Genomic DNA, 1152 nt, shown 5'->3' on the forward strand with positions numbered 1-1152 from the left:
GGGGGGGGGTTGAGAGAATATCAAGTTCTGTATTCATCTCGTCCTTCTTAAAATCATCTCCCCTTTCTTTAAAAAAATAACAACCAGAAAGAGCCAGGAGCCCAAAGTTCTGTCGTCTGTTTTCGTCTCCAGTTTCTACCCCCACCCCTTCACCTCCTTTGCTCCCTTCTCTGGGCTCCTGTCTCTTTCTGCAGCCTTCCCACTGCTACTTCTAGGCTCCTTGTTACTGCTGTCTTTAAATAAGCAACACCGCTTATCTTATGGTAGGAAAGATCTAACACCTGACCTTCTCGGAGAAGGGCAAAAAATTTCGGAGGTCCCGTGTGCAAGTTGCATACGTTACAGATCCCTTGGTGGTCCAAAAAACGATGAGAGCAGGCCTCGGCGGCCACCTCGGCAAAATTCAAAATTCCTACCAAACTGAAAATGTTTAATGTGTCCCGCGTGCTCATAAGACCTTATGCAGTTGTGAGCGCCGTAAAACACTTACCACAAATTTAAAAAACAACAAAAACTCCTCCAACGTTCTTCAGACTTCTGTACCTCGGGAAAGACACTTTACCCGAACTTTCCACTTGGCTCGGTCCTTTCGGAGATGGACGTTAAACAAAGACTTCCCGCCCCTTAAACAACCTAATAGTGTTGATAGGGGCGTTAAACCCATACCATTTCACCCTTTTCTTCCACATCTCTGACAGGATCCTTTTCTGAGCGACGTACGCCCCTGATCACGATGAAGCAGAGTGGCGGACGGTGTGAATTGAGCACGTTCGTCATGTTGACAAAAAGGGTGATCGAGGGGTTGGAGCTTCGCAGCAAAGAAAGGCAAAAGTTAAACAAACAAAAAAGGGCAAAACACGTTACAGAACACTAAACACAAACCTTCAGATTCCAAAGACACGTTACAGAACACTAAACACAAACCTTCAGATTCCAAAGACACGTTACAGAACACTAAACACAAACCTTCAGATTCCAAAGACACGTTACAGAAGGCACAATCTCAAATAAACTAGATCTAGATCTAGTCCAAATTCCTGCCAAACGCAGAGCAGTAAAAAAAAGTCAACCGACCTCGGCAGACGTCAAAACAGAAAATGACGTCGAAAAGGTCACTTCCAAGGACGAATTTATTGATCTCGGAGGGAGGGG

Source organism: Aplysia californica, unplaced genomic scaffold, assembly GCF_000002075.1.
Source record: "Aplysia californica isolate F4 #8 unplaced genomic scaffold, AplCal3.0 scaffold01020, whole genome shotgun sequence".
NCBI lineage: Eukaryota > Metazoa > Mollusca > Gastropoda > Aplysiida > Aplysiidae > Aplysia > Aplysia californica.